Raw genomic sequence first — 17,672 nt, 5'->3', positions numbered from 1 at the left:
GCACAGGAGCAGACCGAGCGGGCACCGGGGGTCCATGGGCTGGTTAAATGACCCCCAGGGGGCGCTTGTGGCCCATGGGCCTTAGGTTGGCGACCCCTGCCTTATATAGACTTTCTGAAATTGCCCACCCTGTAGCCCAAGACCACGCCTCAAAACATCATACATACACCACAGAAGGAGGCTGTCTGCAGCAGAAATCCTGTCTGGCAGAATACCTGACAATGGTCGCTGATTGCATTACCTGGGCAACCCTGGCCATTCTTTTGTGATGGTTAATACCAGGCATCCCCAAACTTCGGCCCTCCAGATGTTTTGAACTACAATTCCCATCTTCCCCGACCACTGGTCCTGTTAGCTAGGGATCATGGGAGTTGTAGGCCAAAACATCTGGAGGGCCGAAGTTTGGGGATGCCTGGTTAATACTTTAGTTCCTGAATCCAGATCACAGGCTCAAACTATACATACACAAATACGCCCTTAAGACAGGATTTGTAAGCAAAAAGACAATGGGAAGGCTCTCCTCATTTGCCTCCCTTACTGCAGAGGAATATTTGAGGTCAATGGGAAGAGATAAAATGGCTTCAGGATTGCTCTCCCATACTATTTCAGACACATGGTTTACATACCTATGTGCTTGCCTTGTACATTTATGAACATTTAATTTATATTTGAGACCTTAAAAGGTAAAGGACCTCTGACAGTTAAGTCCAGTCGCGAATGACTCTGGGGTTGCGGCACTCATCTCGCTTTACTGGCCGAGGGAGCCGATGTTTGTCCGCAGACAGTTTTTCTGGGTCATGTGGCCAGCAGGACTGGTTTCTGGCAAAATCAGAGCAGCGCACGGAAATGCTGTTTACCTTCCCGCTGGAGCGGTACCTATTTATCTACTTGCACTTTGACGTGCTTTCAAACTGCTAGGTTGGCAGGAGCTGGGACCGTGCAACGGGAGCTCACCCCGTCGCGGGGATTCAAACCACTGACCTTCTGATCGGCAAGCCTTAGGCTCAGTGGTTTAGACCACAGCACCACCCGTGTCCCTATCTGTGACCTTAGCATTCTTAGAACACTTAAATAGAAGTAAGCCTCCTAGAGTAAAATGGGGCTTACTTCCACATAAGCACGGCTAGGACTGTGCTGCAGGTCTCCCCAGTCCAATCCACTGTGCCACATCATCCCATCATCCCAATGACATGCATTCTCTCTTATCTAGAGTGTCAAAGGGCTAAGCCAGCAGTGATACGAAATGAATCCTTCTTGCATTTTAAATCATGCATGCTTTCTTAAAAAGAAGCAGCAGCAAATATCATCCTTGGGACTGGAGGTGGCGCCTCATGCCTGTGATAATTATCAGGGTTGTAGTGGGCCTGGAGGGGGGATTTAACCCTTTCCTCCCCTCCTGCGATCCTGAAACGAAGCACCCTCCCCACGGAGCTGCTATTTGCAGCAGGAGGAAATCCCCAGCGACTGCCAGTTCTCATCCATGCAGGCATATGGCTCACGATCCAGGGACAAAGTGGACTGGGACCTGTATATAACCTGTTTTTACCGGGACCTCCTTAAATCATTAGAAGGTATTGACAGACGTTGGCGGGGGAAACTGAAGCAGAAGAAAGCATGAAAGTAATATGGCACTTTTTAGTAGATGGGAGCTCTGAATTAGCTCTGCCTAGGGCAGTGATGGCGAACCTATGACACGCGTCTCAGACGTGACACGCAGAGCCCTCACTGCTGGCATGCGCCCCATCGGCCCATTCACGCTGTTGTTGTTGTCCTGCCCCCCCAATTGTTCTCCCACTCCTCCTACAGCTTGTCTCCACTAGAGCTTGTCTCGCTGTTGCTGGTAGCCAGAGATTGCTTTTTTAACCCTTTCTGTGCTGTTTTTTTTGCGCTTTGGCAGACTATGATTGGGTTAACAGCGTTCATTTTTTAACCCGTTCTGTGCTGGGTTTTTTGGCACTTTGGCAGACTATGTCGGTGCTGCGTGTTAGTTCCAACGAATGTATTATTCGTCATTTATTTCTGTTCTCTCCCCCCCCCCAAAAAAAGCACAGCGGCTTTGGGGTATCCCCCACAAAAAAGAAGCAAAGCAACTTTTGCACCCCCCCAAAAGAAACCTCCAAAACTTTGGTTAGCAGCTCCCCCAAAAAAGCTCAACAACTCTGAGCACTTTGTGATAAATAAGGGGTTTTGGGTTTGGTTAAATAATTAGTTTTTGGTTTATTAAATACAGTTATATATTACAATTATACATTTTTTGTTATTTAAACTATAAATATCGCAAAATTATGGTTTTTTTCTCGAAGTGACACACCACCCGAGTTATGCTTGGTTTTTTGGCGAATTTTGACACACCAAGCTCAAAAGGTTGCCCATCACTGGCCTAGGGAGTAGTTGGGATAATGCCTAGGGATCTGAAACGTTTTAAGGACATTCCCTCCCATCGCACCCATAAGGGCTATTGGTCCTGTTTCCTTTTAGGTAACAACAGGATTCTTCACAATGGGAAGAAGTATGGCACCACCTATTGGTAAATACACAGCACAGTCCAATGCTCCTCACTGTATGTGCTGCTGATAGGCTGGGAGAAGATTGATGGCAGAAGATCTCCCCATGTGTGCGTATTTGCAGTGGGGTTGTTGATATTGATCAGAGAAGCAGCACTGGGGGGGAGAGGAGGGCATTACCTTCCACCACCCTCCCTATGAGGCATATGTAAACAGCAATCCCTAAAGCAGCTTATTATCTAAAAATGTGTGTGTTTCTTTTTCGGAAGCATTGTGTGAGAGAAGGGGGGTGCTTCTTTTAAGAGGGTGATATTTACCCACATTTAAAAAACAAATAAATTTTATTCAGGTTTATAAAGAAAAATACAAACCTTGATACCCCCCTTTTTTATTCTTCTTCTTTTCTTTACCAAACCAGGACAGTTATCTAGATACAGTGGAACCTCGGGTTTTGAACATAATCTGTTCTGGAAGACCATTCAACTTCTGAAAAGTTTGAAAACCGAGGTGCAAAGGGCGGCCTGCAATTTCAATGGAGAAAATTGAAAAAACCTCAGCGTAAGCCGTTCTACTTCTGAGGCACAGGGCCGGCGCATCCATTAAGGCGAACTAGGCATCTGCCTAGGGCGCCAAAATGGAGGGGCGCTGGCTGGCCTGCCCCCCCCGGGCTGCCTGGGGCTGCCTCCACTGCGCCTGTCACTGTTGAGCGGCTTCAGGCCACTATCCTGAGGCTCGTGCATGCGTCCGGAGAGTGACCTGAAGCTGCTCAACAACAGCTGACAGGCGCAGTGGAGGCGGCCCCAGGCTCGCGCTTCCCACGCGAAGCTCCGGAGGCGCGTGGGGTGCACGAGCCTGGGGCCACCTTGCCATGCCTCTCAGCTGTTTTTTATTTTATTTTCATTTTTATTTTATTTTTTCTACTTGTTCTTTTTTTCTATTTTTTCTATTTTCTATTTTTATTTATTTATTATTAATTGGGGGGGGGGCAGAAGGTGCCTAGGGCACAAAAAACCCTAGCACCGGCCCTGCTGAGGCACGTTCGAAAATGGAAGCAATTTCTTCCGGGTTTTCGACGTTCGAAAACCGAAACGTTCAGCTTCCGAGACGCTTGAAAACCGAGGTGCCACTATACAATAGAAACACAAATGGGGGGGGAAATAAATAGAGATAGAGAAAGAGAAATAGAGAAAGAAAGAAAGAAAGAAAGAAAGAAAGAAAGAAAGAAAGAAAGAAAGAAAGAAAGAAAAGAGATTAAAAGAAAAAGATAGAAAAATAAGATTCAGAAATTAAAGAAATTTCTGAAGTACGGTATATACCCACAATGTTGGTGTTAAGATAATTACATTTAAAATAAAATAAAAAATCTGCCTGATTAACTGGGGACCTCTTTAGTAAATCATAAGTGCATAAATTGATTTATCAACTGAACACAGTCCCAGTGTATGCATCCATGAATCAACCCATAGCAGGTTGCTGTTGGGTATATCCATCATCATCTGCTTATTTGTATCTACAGCATAGCAGCCTGGCCTTTTCATTCAGTGCAAGTATATCCACTTTGTAAATAGCCAAGATGGACTGAACAAAGTCTCCCCCCCAAAGGAAATTATCGCATTTCTCTTCTGTGCACTAGAGCTGTTTGTTTCCACTTGAGCCTGGGGGCAATAGCACAGTCAAGTTGGAACAAAGCCAGATCCAGTTGGTTGGAGGCCCTGGTGCCAGAGACACCCGATTACTCCCAAGATTGAGGGTGCCTGGCACATGTTGTGTGTGTGTGATGTCACACAAAGTTGTGACATCTGGAGGAGGCCGATCTTTCTGGTGGAGCCGGCCTCCAAAGCTGTGATGCCCAATGTGTGTGACGTCATGCGTGCGCCGTGCATGCCAGGCCCCCTCAACATGGAAGGGGCACGGTCCCCTTCTGACAAAATTGAGGGGGCTGAAGATACCTCAGGCCCCTAGAGTTGGTGTGCCTGCCTGGTGCAGTTCCCAAAATAGGGACCCCCTTCTCCAAAAAAGAATGCATGAAGTAAGGTTGTTTTAAATGCCAACCAATTTAACTTTCATGCACTACAAAAATGAATGAATCAATCAATACTCTGAGCACATGCAGTTTCGCAACGCTCAGCAAAACACAACAAAAAACTTTTCAGCAACCCTAATCAAATGGTTGGCTTATTTTACAGAAATAATTTAGAAAGGAGCCTGCACATTTTGCTTTATAACTTTCCTTCCACCAGGACTAGAGGCTTACTATTTTTTATTAAGAAATCTTAGAGTCTGGTCTCTTGCAGGCATGGGCCCTGCTGCAATTGCTCCCAAGAGAGGTTTCAGGCAAAGTGTCCTTCTCTAGCTTTGGAGATGAGAGAGAAGAGTAGCTACCCGGTGCAGTGGATTCACTGATGAAAGCCCCACAGGGTAGGCGCCACTACCAAGAAGGCCCTCTGCCTGGTTCCCTGTAACCTCACTTATCACAGTGAGGGAATCGCCAGAAGGCCCTTGGAGCTGGACCTCAGTTTCCGGGCTGAACAATGGGGGTGGAGATGCTCCTTCAGGTATATTGGGATGAGGCCATTTAGGGTTTTAAAGGTCAGCAGCACCAACACTTTGAATTGTGCTCAGAAACATACTGGGAGCCAATGTAGGTCTTTCAGGACCGGTGTTATATGGTCTCGGAGGCCACTCCCAGTCACCAGTCTAGCTGCCGCGTTCTGGATTAGTTGTAGTTTCCGGGTCACCCCTCAAAGGTAGCCCCACATATAGCGCATTGCAGTAGTCCAAGCGGGAGATAACTAGAGCATACACCACTCTGGCGAGACAATCTGCAGGCAGGTAGGGTCTCAGCCTGCGTACCAGATGGAGCTGATAGACAGCTGCCCTGGACACAGAATTGACCTGCGCCTCCATGGACAGTTGTGAGTCCAACATGACTCCCAGGCTGCGCACCTGGTCCTTCAGGGGCACAGTTACCCCATTCAGGACCATGGAGTCCTCCACACCTACCTGCCCCCTGTCCCCCCAAAATAGTACTTCTGTCTTGTCAGGATTCAACCTCAATCTGTCAGCTGCCATCCATCCTCCAACCGCCTCCAGACACTCATACAGGCCCTTCAGCACCTTCACTGATTCTGATTTAAAAGAGTTGTAGAACTGGGTATCATCTATAATCAGAAGCCCCTGGTGCCATGGCAAATGATGCAGAAGATGAGCCCGGTGTTGCTGACCATCCTTGGACCAGGCTATTTCCTAACCCTACAGCCCCTTCACTGGAAAACAGGCAAGCAAAGGAAAGTTGTCATGCCAGTTAAAGGGATAGGATGGAGCACAGGGTTGCAGGTTCCTTAGGTCCAGGAGGATGCACATTTGACCTTTGATTGACACCCTGCACAGGTGTGCCCTCCTGGGAAAACAATGGGACTGGCTTTCATCCACATCAGAGCTCTGATCCAGGATTCCATTCCCCTTGCAATCCATTCCCTCCTACCCTTGGCCTTTGTTCCCCAGAGAGCCCATCCCAGGGAGGAACGGTAGTTTCTGGAGTTCGAATCAGTGCAAATCACTGCCTGTCATCCATTCAGCCCATCCCCTGCGAGGAACTTGTTGCCCATGAGGCAGGCAGAAGAGTTCACAGCGGGGGCAGTGGATCAGGCAGGGGCAAAGCTGGCAGGCACCCACACTCTGCTTACCTGAGTACTTGTCCAACTTGCGATGCTTGGAAGTGGGCCCGTTTAATGCACGGCCACAGCAAGTGCTCTGTGGTGTTCTGTTCCCTTTCAAAATGTAGATACCCAATGCCCCCGTGTGATTGCTGATCAATGTGATCCATTGCTACACCCAGCATGCGCAGGTAAGGCTGTCCCAGAGCAATTATTCAGTGCCTGTGTCGTTGTTGTTCGGCTCTGTAATAATAGTGGAACATGTTCCAAATCAGGGGTGAATCTTTGACCATCCAGATGTCGCCGAACTATCATTTTTGACAAAAAGTGGAAAGATTTTATTCATTGAGTTTGCATACTGCCCTATACCCAGAGGTCTCAGGGCGGTTCACAGAAAAGATCACAACATATATAATCAGAATAAAAACAGCAACCCAATAACTAACACACACACACACACACACAGAGAGAGAGAGAGAGAGAGAGAGAGAGAGAGAGAGAGAGAGAGAGAGAGAGAGAGAGAGAGAGAGAGAGAGAGAAAAGAGTCACATTTTCAAAGGGTATAGGACGTCAAACCGATCAACCCAAGGCCTGGTTAAAAAGGAACGTTTTTGCCCGGCGCTTAAAGGTGTATATTGAAGGCGCCAGACGAACTTCCCTGGGGAAAGCATTCCACGGACAGGGAGCCACTGCAGAGAAAGATGGAGCAAGGCATTGAGGTAAGAAGACATAGCGAACCCACTGCTCTTCCCCACTCTCCCTAGCTCTTCCCAAGATTGCTTGACCCTCAAAATAAACAGATATACTCAAAGACACACAACATGCTCATGCCATTGGGCTGAAAGTTTTACATCTCACACAGATGGCTGCTGCACACTCTGGGCCTGTCCACATTTCTCCCACAACTTTAGGTTTGTGTAATCAAAGCGCTCTGCCATCCTGGCACAATGATCCTACTATAATAATAAGACGCCACCTCTACAATCAGACTTTTTGCAGCTTGGAATTTACAGGGAAATGCATTTTAAAAATGGGGAAGGAACAAATGAATTAACTGGAAGCTGTATAAGCACCCAGCAAACAGGATGAATGTTCCTTGCCATGTAACTGCTACGTAAATGAATTGAAATGAAAGCTCAACAATTGGACATCATCTCATAATAATCATAACCCCTGTGTAAATTTTGTGCAAGGTAATCAGACTGAATGCTGTACAAACAGGTCTTCCAGCGAGAACTAACCCCAGAAACTCATGAGGCACACTTCTTCCTTTACGCTGGCAATCTCTGTAAAGGTAAAGTAAAGGGACCCCTGACCATTAGGTCCAGTCGTGACCGACTCTGGGGAATGCCGTTTACCTTCCCTCTGTAGCGGTTCCTATTTATCTACTTGCATTTTGACATGCTTTCGAACTGCTAGGTTGGCAGGAGCTGGGACCAAGCAACGGGAGCTCACCCCGTCACAGGGATTCGAACCGCCGACCTTCTGATCAGCAAGCCCTAGGCTCAGTGGTTTAACCACAGCGCCACCTGGGTCTGTACTTCCCTGTAAATTCAAAGAGAAGAGGGCAGCTGCAGAACTGCTTTATCCCTCTTGCTTTCATAAGGCCAGATTAGATATTCATAAAGTGCTTTGGCGATGATCTGCAAGGGGCATTATCATCAACGCAGATCCCCCGCCGTGAGAATGAGCCGGGAGGCTGAGTGGGGGCAGCTTTTCTCTGAGAGAATCATGCCACATTGATTCTCCAAGGAGGCCATCCTCGGAATATCACGTCCTTAATACAGGGTCTACTGCTGGCCTTCTTATCTCCCCATAAGCTGGGATGTTATTGCTACTTTCTTTGTCACGAATCCCCGCAATTAACACCGAGGGCCTTGTAATGTGCCGTTTAGCCCAGTTTCGCTTTAGTGCTGAACAATGATTTCCACAGTAATTATGCCTTTGAAAGAATGGCAATAATTAAAAAGTATAAATGTAATGAGGCTAGCACGCTGCGATGAGAGGAGAAGGCCAGGAGGGGAGAGCGGCGGGAGAAGTTATTGAAATGAGAACTGCTCATGTCGCTGCTGTTTAGGCTGAGTTAGATGAGAGAGCTGTGTAGAGTAACTTGTAAATACTTTGCTTTGGCTTTGCTCTGCTGTATATAATAAAAGCAACTGGAGCTCAAGCTACTGTTCCCGAAGTTCTGTTCCTGAACCAGTGCACTGGGCTGCAGAGTCTTGCAGGGTGTCCGCTGCGGGAGGATCGGCGTAAGACCCACCAATACTTAATTTGTGGTGCCCAGAATTGGACACAGTATTCCAGCTGGATAGGCCAATTGTGTGACTCAGCGTAAGGCAGTTTCCTGACTTCCTATTCCATGTGTGAAAGCTGACCAGATGGGCACTTGAATCTGACTTTGGTGCTAGCAACAATGGGACAGTGTCCTTTGATGTGTCTGAGGACAGCAGGCCAGTTTCAGGGGCACAGGCCAGGCCATGTGGTGCAAACAACATTCCTCACCCCTCAGTACGTGCCGCCTGAGGTGGCTGCCACATTCTGCCTCATGGCCACTGATTCCCCATCCCTAAGATGAGGCAAAGAAAAAGAATGACCCACGTTTTGTTTAGAATCCATTCAAGAAGCTATGTACACTATACCTTTAAAACACACAAGCTGATTAAGTAAATGGAAAACATAAGGAAGTTAGGATATGGTATAGAATCAAAATGATTAGGAAAAGCCTAGTAAAATTGTATGTGAGAGAGAACCGAATTTAAATGTTTGGAAGTTAATATTTTTTTAATCTGTAATTTTGATTTTGATGTTGTTTTTTCTTTGTTTCTTACCTTTGCCCTTTTTATTTTTTCTTCTTTTGTCTTTTTCTTCTTTTTGTCCTTTTTTATCATTTTTGAAAATTATGTTTGATTATATCTGATTATGTTCAATTATGTTTGATTATGTTACGTTCTACATTATATTATGTTTTGTTGGTTTTAACCTGAAATGAAATAAAGTTATTAAAACACACACACACACACACACACACCCATCCAAGAATTCTGGGAACTGTAGTTTACCACACATGCAGAAGGATTTCACAGCACCCTTAAACTACAGTTCCGAGGCCAGGGTTTTTTTTGGTGGGGGGGGGGGGGAGATGCGCTTTAATGTATGGTGCAAATGCATCCTTGGCTGTAGCGGCCCCATGTTTTTCTCTTGAAGGCCATCCACAATTACCTCAGTACTCAAGTAAATTGTGAGCAAGCATTATATTCAAAGCCACCCACCTGAATGTAAAAAGCAGGTTTCGGAAGGGGAAAAATACAACTGGGGTGGGGGATGAGGAGAAATGATGAGTGAGAAATGGTTTTGTCTCCTGTTCACAGCCACAGAGAGCGATCCTGCTCTCTTTCTCCCTGGCAACGTTGCAATCGAGGCATGATAGAGATTACGCTGGTGTGAAGACCTTTAAGGAGATACTAGTCTTTGTTTAAAAAACTCGAGGGAGGCCTGCAATTTGTAAAGACGGCAGGGTAGGAAAGAAAGCGAGGCTTGCGAAGATGCGCGGCGTCTCTTCTGGCATGTGTGATCAATGCCGGCATGGAATTGAAATGCCAATACCATTTATTAGAGGGAAGGGATTTCGATAGTTTTGCTTTCACATTGTGATTCTGCAGCTCGCACTGCTCAGCACCGGGCACGATAGGTTAGCAAACAGGACTAATCTCTCCTGTGGTGATCTAAGAGGACCCAAAAGTCAATGGGGGTGTGTGTGCAATTTGTACTCACATGGGGCAGGCTGAAGGGTGGTGGATGTCTTGCGAGAGGAGGGGGGGGGTATGAGAGGAAGCTGCTGGATTTGCATATGCTAATTAATTCACACACTTGCACATGGTGGCTTCTTATCGATTAAATGAATGGTTTGGAAACCACTCAGGTGACAACTGTTTTAAAGGCAAAGTTATCTCTCTCTTCCCCCCCCCCCCCAAGAAACGCTTTAATGAGTTGTTTCTTTGGTTATCGTCTCACCCCACCTTGCATCTTCCCTTCGGTAGCCCACAGAGAGAATTCAAACTATTAACTATTGACAAATCCCTTGCCTCTTAATTAAAGGAAATGTCAGTTATAGATGGCTGGTGTTGTATAATGAAGTAGCTCAGGACGTGAGTGGTGAAATCTCTTGGCTTAAAGTTAAACAATGCTGCCGCCATCGAATCACTAGTGGACCCCTGGCAAGGCAGGATCTAGCAAGGAAACTTTTGAAAACTCATTGACCCGTCCTCCGGAACGCCACAGAACAGGTGTGGGGAACCATTGGCCATCCAAATGTTGCTGGCCTACAACTCCCAGCATTCCTGATCATTGGCCACATTGGCTGGTCCCAATGGGAGTTGTAGTTCAGCAACAATTGGTGGGGCAAAGGGCCGACAAGGAGAACAGGTCGCTCATGGGATCAGAGAAAGAGAGCCACACACTTGGCTAACTTACAGTTAGGCTGCCAGTAACTAACTGCCAGTAACACATTTTTTTTAAAAAAAAACGTTTCAGAAAAATGCATTGTAAACCTCATAGTGGGAAATCACGTTGCCGGAAAATGGAACTCTATAACGGCATCTGGTGTCACAGCTTTATAAAGCATTTAAAATCCTTTCTTTTCTTTTCTTAAAAAAAAGTAGCTGATTCCTCTGTTTCTTTATTAAGGAAGCAGAACAGAGAACATACAGACATCTAAGGCAGGCATTCCCAAACTTTGGCCCTCCAGATGTTTTGGCCTACAACTCCCATGATCCCTAGCTAACAGGACCAGTGGTTGGGGAAGATGGGAATTGTAGTCCAAAACATCTGGAGGGCCGAAGTTTGGAGATGCCTGATCTAAGGGTTGCTCCTGTCTAGCAGAAGCAGTTGTCCGAACTGGCTTGTAACTCCCCCTTCGCTCCCTAGCCCTCTGGGTCAAGCCCCTCCCTCTGTTTACCACAGTTTAGCCCCTCCCAAACTTATTTGGCCTACTGCCCTCTTTTTAGAAATTTATTTTTACTCGGCACCCCCTGGAAATCTACTGTCTTTAAGCAAAGGGGCAGGGCAGCACAGCAGCCCTCCTGCCAATGGCCAAATAGGCAGGCAAGCTACCATCCACTTCCTGGGCCTTGGTGAAGCTGAAAAGGGTTCACGCGAGCCCAGGAAAACCCCTTGCCTCCAGCACAACTGCCGGATCCAGGGGGGGGGCATTGTTGCCATCCCTCAATTCTATGCGCCCCAATTGCACCTGAGGCCACTACTGCAATGGCTTGGACTACTGCCATGCACTCTACATGGGGCTACTTTTGAAGGTGACCCGGAAACTACAACTAAGCCAGAATGCGGCAGCTAGGCTGGTGCCTGGGAGCAGCCGCCGAGAAGACATAACACCGGTCCTGAAAGACCTACCGTGTTTCTCATATTATAAGACATGTCTTATATTTATTTTTTCCTCAAAAAAACACACTATGGCTTATTTTCAAGGGATGTCTTATTTTTTTCCTCCTCCTCCTGCCGCGGCCGGCATTGCTGCTGCTCCTATCACTATGTCTTATTTTCGGGGTATGGCTTATATTCCTTGAATGCTTAAAAATCCTGCTATGGCTTATTTTATGGGGATGCCTTAAAATATGAGAAACAGGGTACTGGTACCTTGGCTCTCAGTATGTTTCCAAGCACAATTCAAAGTGTTGGCGCTGACCTTTAAAGCCCTAAACAGCCTCCGCCCAGTATACCTGAAGGAGCGTCTCCACCCCCATCGTTCAGCCCGGACACTGAGATCCAGCGCCGAGGGCCTTCTGGCAGTTCCCTCGCTGCGAGAAGCCAAGTTACAGGGAACCAGGAAGAGGGCCTTCTCGGTAGTGGCATCCGCCCTGTGGAACACCCTCCCAGCAGATGTCAAGGAAATAAACAACTAACTGACTTTTAGAAGACACCTGAAGGCAGCCCTCTTTAGGGAAGTTTTTAATGTTTGATGTTTTATCACGTTGTTGTTGTTGTTGTTGTTGTTGTTGTTGTTGTTGTTGTTGTTGTTGTTGTGCTCTGAAGCCAACTGAGAGCTCCCCGGTAGGCTCCACCCCGTTTTATGCTTAAAGAGCGGACCCAACCCTTACTTGGTCCGCTCCCCTGGCTATGCCTCCCCAGTCGTGATTGGTTATTTGAACCAAGGGGTCATTTTTGGATGTCACACTTCCCTGTGCTGCTTATGTTGGTATGGAGTTAGGCAGAGTTGTTCAGGCTGCCACTCTGGTCAATGTTTGATCCCTTTTATTTTGAGGAGCTCTGTCTATACTAGGTAGAAAAGCTTATTATAGACGGAGCTCGCTCACATTCTTTGGTTGCTGCTGCTGCTGCTGCTGCCATCATTTAACAAAAGAAACGAAATCTCCGTGGATAGCAGTAACCTTTTCACCGCTGTGATAAAACAAATTTGAACAATGTGCTCTGTGCAATCTACATTTCCACCAGTCTCCTGTCACTGTAATAAAATGCTGCCTGATACAGAAATTTATCTTTCTTTGTGCGTATACACAGGAGTCCGCTTAAGGCATGGGTCGGCAAACTAAGGTCCGCGGGCCAGATCAGGCCCAATCGCCTTCTGGATCTGACCCGCGGACGGTCCGGGGATCGCCATGGGGATCGCCAGCGCGTGCATTCTTTTCCTCTCCTTCCCTGTCCCTCACATGGCAGCAGTGGTGGCGCCTCCTCCCTCCCTCCTTCTGGCTTCTCCCTGCCCTGCCTAGAGGAGGAAGGGGGCTGGGCTTTGTTGAGCCATGGTTGGCTGAGCACCCCTCTTGAGCGGCCACCATTTAAAGCAGCCCCTCTCCAGAGCCAGCCCTTTTGCGCGACGCTCATTGTCGCCCCCCCCCCCGCTGACGCCGCCAGCCCCTGCCATTCACAAGACACAGGCAAGCCTGCCTGGTGCTCTTGCATCATCCCCCCCCCCGCAAAAAATTATAATCCAGCCCACCACAAGGTCTGAGGGACAGCGGACCGGTCCCCTGCAGAAAACATTTGCTGACCCTTAAAGGTAAAGGTTCCTGCCAACCTAGCAGTTCGAAAGCACGTCAAAATGCAAGTAGATAAATAGGAACCGCTACAGCGGGAAGGTAAACGGCGTTTCCATGTGCTGCTCTGGTTTGCCAGAAGCGGCTTTGTCATGCTGGCCACATGACCTGGAAGCTATACGCCGGCTCCCTCGGCCAATAATGCGAGATGAGCGCGCAACCCCAGAGTCGGACACGACTGGACCTAATGGTCAGGGGTCCCTTTACCTTTACCTTTAAAGGTAAAGGTAAAGGGACCCCTGACCGTTAGGTCCAGTTGCGGATGACTCTGGGGTTGCGGCACTCATCTCACTTTACTGGCCGAGGGAGCCGGCATACAGCTTCCGGGTCATGTGGCCAGCATGACTAAGCCGCTTCTGGCAAACCAGAACAGCATGCGGAAACGCCGTTTACCTTCCCGCCGGAACGGTACCTATTTATCTACTTGTACTTTGACGTGCTTTTGAACTACTAGGTTGGCAGGGACCGAGCAACAGGAGCTCACCCCGTCACGGGGATTTGAACCACTGACCTTCTGATCGGCAAGCCCTAGGCTCTGGGGTTTAACTCACAGTGCCACCCACATCCGTTGCTGACCCTTGGCTTAAGGCAAAATGAGAAATGCTGCCCTGGCTTGCCACTGCTGCTGCTGCAAGCCACAAACCTGCTGTTGCCACAACCTGAACGACTCAGTCTACCACAACCAGAGCTGGTGGGAAAGTGTTGCCACCATCACCGCCTATTTCAGGCAAGGTCAGACCGATTTAGGGTGAGATCTCACAGGAAGTAGTGTGAGCTCAGCAAGGTATCGTGCAGTTTCAGGGAAGATCTCGCCCCAAACGGATGCGATCTCATTCGTGCCAGTGCCGCCTTTTCTCCCTGGTGGAAGTGTTAAGGCAGACAGGACATCCTCAGGCAGCAGAAGCTTCCGAGGCGGCACCATAGCTGCCAAGTTATCCCTTTTTTTAAGGGATTTCCCCTTATGCTGAATAGGCTTCCTCGCGAGAAAAGGGAAAACTTGGCAGCTATGGTGCCGCCTCGGAAGCTTCTGCTGCCTGAGGCAGCGGGCTCACCCTGCCTAATGGCTGGGCCGGCCCTACACACACACAAAAGGCTACTGCTTATTCTTAAGTTCATAATAAGCTACACAGGGACGTTTTAAGCATATCTGGCGCCCTGGCGCCGTGGTGCGAAGATCCCTCCAGCGCCCCCCCCCCCGGTTTCCAAGCGCGGCCGTCTGGCGGGCCGGCGCCCTGGCGCCCTGCACCACCCAGCCTTGCCGTACGGCCGGCCCTGAAGCTACATCCTGATGGTCTTCAAGAAGCTGTTCACCACTGCCAGACCTCCAGGGTTGACCTGAAGTCTCCAGGCTTCCCTGGGTGTCTCCAGGTGGCAAGGGAGGGCCTAAATCACTAGGTGGGTGAGAGTGCCTTAATTCCTTCTTTGAAGAAAATTATGCATGCAGTTTGCAAGCTTCAGCCTGGCAGTAGCCAGCTACAAATTATTACATAGACTCTTTAGGGCAGCGGTCAGCAAACGTTTTCAGCAGGGGACCAGTCCGCTGTCCCTCAGACCTTGTGGGGGGGCAGACTATATTTTGGGTGGGAAATAAACGAATTCCTATGCCCCAGAAATAACCCAGAGATGCATTTTAAATCAAAGCACACATTCTACTCATGTGAAAACATGCTGATTCCTGGACCGTCCGTGGGGTGCATTTAGAAGGCGATTGGGAATGCCTGCCCTAATGCATTCCTAGGGATCATGGGAGTTGTAGGCCAAAACATCTGGAGGGCCGCAGGTTGGGAATGCCTGCCCTAATGCATTCCTACCTTGTCTAGTAGCCAGAACAACGGGAAGATAGAACTGGTGTGGTAACCTCTCTCAATTTGCCAAAATGGCTGGACAACCCATGAACCACAGGGTAAAAAGTGGTGACCAATGGCCAAGCATCATTTATCTAGGCACCCCCTGCCATGTTAGTGACTAGGAAGGGTTGTTTAAGATGGCTTTGAGTGCCTGGAAGTGGTACATGCTCTAGTTATCTCCTGCTTGGACTACTGCAACACGCTCTACCCGGGGCTACCTTTGAAGGAGACCCGGAAACTACAACTAATCCAGAATGCAGCAGCTAGACTGGTGACTGGGAGAGGCCGCTGAGACCATATAACACCGGTCCTGAAAGACCTACATTGGCTCCCAGTACGTTTCTGAGCACAATTCAAAGTGTTGGTGCTCCTGACCTTTAAAGCCCTAAATGGCCTCGGTCCAGTATACCTGAAGGAGCGTCTCCACCCCCATCGTTCTGCCCAGACACTGAGGTCCAGCTCCGAAGATCTTCTGGCGGTTCCCTCACTGCGAGAAGTGAGGTTACAGGGAACCAGGTAGAGGGCCCGCCCTGTGGAATGCACTCCCATCAGATGTCAAGGAAATAAACAACTATCTGCATAGCTGCCAAGTTATCCCTTTTTTACAGGGATTTTCCCTTATGCTGAATAGGCTTCCTCGCGAGAAAAGTGAAAACTTGGCAGCTATGACTATCTGACTTTTAGAAGACATCTGAAGGCAGCCCTGTTTAGGGAAGTTATTAATGCTTGATGTTTTATCGTGTTTTAATATTCTGTTGGGAGCCGCCCATAACGGCTGGGGAAACCCAGCCAAATAGGCGGGGTATTATTATTATTATTATTATTATTATTATTATTATTATTATTATTAGGATTTGGGGGAGGTGGGAGCAGCCTGTATGTGATGCTGTATCCTTAGTATTCCTTTTTCTGCACCTACTTTCATATGCAGGCAACATTGTACAACTTGGAGGGAAAAGGGGCCTCCATGACCTTCTGAAATGAGAATGCCATGTGCCATCTAACTGGGGCAAGTAAGGGACTGAATAATACAGAGCAGATAATGGGAAATGAATAAAAATTACTTAAAATAAAATAAAATAATACAGAGCAGAATCTGGTTATGTAACCAGCAGGTTTTGCAATGCTCTGTGTAGAAAGAGAGCGAAGTTCCAGATACATTTCATACAGGACAAAGGAACAGCAAAAGAACAGCAAAAGGAGCTGGGCTTCGCTGTTGCATCCTGTCCATGTAGGGAAGCTACCCCAAAGCAGGTTTAGGATCAAGATCACTATCACCACCTGGGTTAGGGCCATAGCTGCCAAGTTTTCCCTTTTCTCGCGATGAAGCCTATTCAGCATAAGGGAAAATCCCTTAAAAAAAGGGATAACTTGGCAGTTATGGTTAGGGCTCTCTGTCAGGGCCTCTCTTTGCTCTCTAACATGTGTTCTAGGCTCTCCAACATATGTTCTAGGTCACTCTGCCATTCCACAGGTTGATTGAAGGCTCCACAATGAGGAAAATGCAACAGGCAACCTGTCTACCACTGCTTATCTTCCCTTGCAATCATTGGTGTGTGGTCAGTAGCCTAGGGGAACTAAATGTCCCCTGGCGTCTCTTTTCCAAAGCCCGGGAAGCTTCTGCCCAGTTTAAGGAGGGAGGTGTGATGCTTGGACAGGGTCCAAAAGCCCTCCTGCCACCTTCCCAAAGCCTGCCCAGTTTTGGGAAGAAGGCAGGAAGGCTCCAACATCCTATCAGAGGCCTGGCACCTCCTTCCCAAAGCCCGGGTTAGGGAGGGAGGCTGCAACTACAACTCCCATCTTCCCTGGTCATTGGCGACAGTTGCTGCAGCTGCTGGGAATTGTTATCCAGCAACATCTGGAGGGCCAGAGGTTCCCACCCCTGCAGGAGAGACACACAAAATCAGAAATGGCTAGGAAGAGTAAGAAACCTTACTTAATACAAACCTGAGAAGGCAGCTGGGAAACGCAACAATCAGCCCGTTTCAAGCAATCCAATAGTTCATTGCACAAAGATCCTGATGCAGCTCATCATGATGACATGTCCAAAACCAATGGAACAAGTTAAGACACGAGTTATTACAGACCCACTATTTTCAGCTGGATTCAGCCACCTTAATCTGGATTGGAGCTCTTAGCAGAGAATTCTCCATGGGAGTGCACCATTGACCAATGCCTTGTCCTTCAGATCAGCCTCCATAGGTTGGAGGAAAATAGGGACACTTTGAGGGTCTGGCATTGGTGTTTCCTGATTACCAGAGCAAGGGCTATTGTGCTAACCTAAAGGAAAAAATAATGGTTGCACAATATGAAATCCAGCTCTCAACAGTTGCCCTGGTGGAAGTTGGTTGTGCAACTGGAAATATCAGGGCTGCAGCAATCTGTTGAGCAACCTCCTATGAGAACCCGTGCTTTCTTCCTGCACCATTTCTTGTGCAAGCCTTAATGCGCTGCTAAGGGACTTCGTAAACTAGCACTTCACTGAAATCCACCCATGATGGTTTCTAACTCCAGTTAAATTAGCCAAAATGTATAAAACGCAGGAAAGCAAGTGTTGGAAATGTAAAACAACAGAAGGGACATTTTTTTCACATGCGG

Source organism: Zootoca vivipara, chromosome 2 (genome assembly GCF_965207765.1).
Source record: "Zootoca vivipara chromosome 2, rZooViv2.hap1.1, whole genome shotgun sequence".
Classification (NCBI taxonomy): domain Eukaryota; kingdom Metazoa; phylum Chordata; class Lepidosauria; order Squamata; family Lacertidae; genus Zootoca; species Zootoca vivipara.
This window is presented reverse-complemented; position numbering follows the sequence as displayed.